Here is a 3428-nt window from a genome sequence, read left to right on the forward strand (position 1 = left end):
CAGGTGGAGAGTATGAGGAGTATGAGACCTAATGGCTGATATAAAGGAACAATAGAGACAGTAAGAGGTCATTACTCAGACTGCCATTGCACACACCACCTGCGCTCTCTCCTGTTAATGCTTTAGACAGACAGAGAGAGAGAGAGAGAGAGAGAGAGAGAGAGAGAGAGAGACTATTGTGACTGTCAGACTTCATGGTAAACTAATGGGATATTGATCCAGCTGATGTGAAAGTAATATAAAATGTATTTTATTTTTATGTAAATAACGTCTAAACTCTAAAAGAAAAGCATGAGTAATAAGTGGTACTATTACTTTAACAAAGTTATTACATTGAAGTGTTTTTCCTTTCTTAAAAAAAATAATAATGATGATGATAAAAAGGTCAAATCTGACAATGAAATGGGAGTGGCATTTGCCTGTAATTAACAACAAATGTTATTGCATTCAGAGAATATGCTTTTTTTTTTTTTTTTGAAAGCAGTATTTAGGTAAATGTTTAATCAGTATATGCGTTTCCTGAGAAACAAACCCATGCCTTCAACATTGCATGACGCTCTTGCAGTTGAGCGACATTTAAAACAACTTGGTGTGCAATATCTCTTTTAGAGTCAGTGCTCTAGAAGTTCAGCTCCACTCTGATTTTGACTCTTAAGTTTTAAACATTTACTGAAGACTTGTATATCTCAGAAGCACCAAAGATGATATGGGGTCATGTGCAGTGAAGTCCAAAGCTCAGTGTATCTCTGATCACTCAGGGATGTGGTGCCACTCGTGAATGTGTCTTTGAAGTGCTCTGTGGTTCCAGAGATTATCATGCAGCTGTCTTTGAGTCTGGCCTATCTCTCATTCACTGTTTGTAAACATCACTGCTTGAAGTTAACAGCATATCATGATGGCTACCAGCCTACAGCAGAAATATAGGGGTGACAGAGATGTAGAGTAACATCATATTTTCATTGAAATTTTTTTTTTTATGGCTTGCCTATTTGTGACAAAGAGTGCAGATCATTATGTTGTTTATCTCTAATGAAACTGATTGTTTTACAAAAACACAGAGACTATTTTTAATGTTAAAAATATGCTTCTCTCTTCATTTAGCCTAATATGCAGAAATAGCTGTATAAGTCAGTAACAGGTTAAATTTCTGTGGAACTGGAAACTGTTTAGGTAGAAACATGTTTGAACGCAGACATTTATGCAATTCCATTTGCTGGGGCTCTGGAGACTAAACACTTTTTTGAGTTTCTATATTCTATATTTGTTGGTATTTTATGACTTCTTAATGATGTCATCATCCAGGAAGTGACCAACTTTGCTGGTAAAACAACAGTACAAACATAAATAAGTATTAGAAATGTTAATAAAATTACAGATTGTTTTATCAGCATTTCAAGTTTCATTTTCTTATATTGTGTAAATAATCAGAGATATTATTTACCAAAGTCTGATCTATCCTTGTAAAGAAATACTCCCTACTTTATGCTGCAAGAATATTGATGTAAAAAGTTACAGAGTTCAAAGGTTACAGCATAACAGGAATGACCCTGTTGACAGTTTGCATGTGTCTGACTTGATTTGCAAAAGGGTCATCAAGATAAGAAATGTGGTCATGAGAAATGAATTTTGTATTTTTCTAATGGCTGCAGGTCAAGAACAGTCAATAATGCATAATGCAATTAATTGATGTTTTGTTTTTTTCCCAAGCAGACACACTTAATCGAACACACAATTATTCACAAACCAAATCAAGACTAGTGACTGACTTTACACTAATAAATACAGCATTTGTGTAGGCTAAATAGAACATCTGAAAACATAGCTTAAGTGTGTGTTAGTTCATTCCTGCGTGTTTGTCTGTTACAAAGTGGCAGTGAGGAGAGATGCTGTCAGCAGCAGGTATTACAGCTTCTCTGGCTTGCTCTTATTGCCTGTTAACAGTCTCCTTGCTTTTATATTTCTGTGTTTTCTTTTGTTGCTGGACTGTCAGATATTTTATCTGTCTGTTTAATTGTATCTCTTTTTCTCTGTCAAGTGGAGTGGTTGGAGGTCTGTAGCCTGTCAGGGCACCTCTCTCATTCAAAGCAGCTGATTAATTGTTTGTGAGTATCCTTGATCCCTTCTGACAGTGGAATATTCTTCGCTGGATTCAGATGGCTTATGAAGAGTGTTCACTTTCTCTCAGATGTCTTAAAAGCTTTCTGTCACAAAGCCCATGATTAAATGTTATTACGTCATGTTTTAGACTTCCTATATGGACATGCTGAACAAACATTGGTATTTTTGAGAAATTATCTGTGAGTCAAAGCTAAACAGGTATTAGACTTTTCCTGTTTTACAATCCCAAATGTGATGACATATATAGATTTTTCCAATGATTCTTTAACTTTCCTCGTAACAAGATACATTTAAACATAATTTGTGTCTTTTTCCTGTTATAGATGAAAATATGTTTGTTCTAGATTAAGTATCACACTGTGCAAGCCCTCAGTTTTGTTAGAGAGACCATTTTAAAGAACATCAAAAAAAAGAACTTTCTGCCTAAATACTCGTTTAATTTGAAACATTTTTAATTATTTCAAATACAACAGCTAATTACCAATCATGACTTTAAACACATTACTTGAATATATAGAAATATACTTAACACTGATGTCAGTCTGTTTAATCAATATGAATCAAAAGTTTACACAAGAATCCACCAGCTATCTACAATCACTTTAAAACTAAAGACATTAAAACAGCTCAAATATTGAATATAAATAACACATTTATACAGTCGTGGTCAGAATTATTGGCACCCTTGGTAAATATGATCAAAGAAGGCTGTGAAAATAAATCTGCATTGTTAATCATTTTGATCTTTTATTTTTTTTTAAATCACAAATATCTAACCTTTCATTGAACTAAAACAATTGAAAATGGGGGAAAATCTCATTATGAAATAAATGTTTTTCGCTAATACACATTGGACACAATTATTGGCACCCCAAGAAATTCTTATGAGTAAAATATCTGTGAAGTATATTCCCATTCATATTTACAATTTTGAGCATACCAGGGTGATTATGAACATGAAATTATCCAGCCATGGCTTCCTGTTTCACAGGAATATAAATAGGAGGGAAAACAAAGGCCAAATTCCCTTAATCATCCATCACAATGAGAAAAACCAAAGAATATATTTCAGATGTGCAGCAAAAGATAATTGAGCTTCACAAATGAAAGTGACTTTAAGAAAAGAGTTAGAGCAGTGAAAATTCCCATTTCCACACTGAAAAAAAAAACAATAAGTAGATTTACTTAATTTTTATTTTGCAAGTTTTTGCACACATAAATTTTAAGTAAAATGTAAGTATTGAATTAAGTAAAATCTACTTAACTAAGTTAAATAAAATTAGCAAAGGAAATAATTAAATTTAACATGG

Source organism: Sinocyclocheilus rhinocerous, unplaced genomic scaffold, assembly GCF_001515625.1.
Source record: "Sinocyclocheilus rhinocerous isolate Xijiao unplaced genomic scaffold, SAMN03320098_v1.1 scaffold3932, whole genome shotgun sequence".
Lineage (NCBI taxonomy): Eukaryota > Metazoa > Chordata > Actinopteri > Cypriniformes > Cyprinidae > Sinocyclocheilus > Sinocyclocheilus rhinocerous.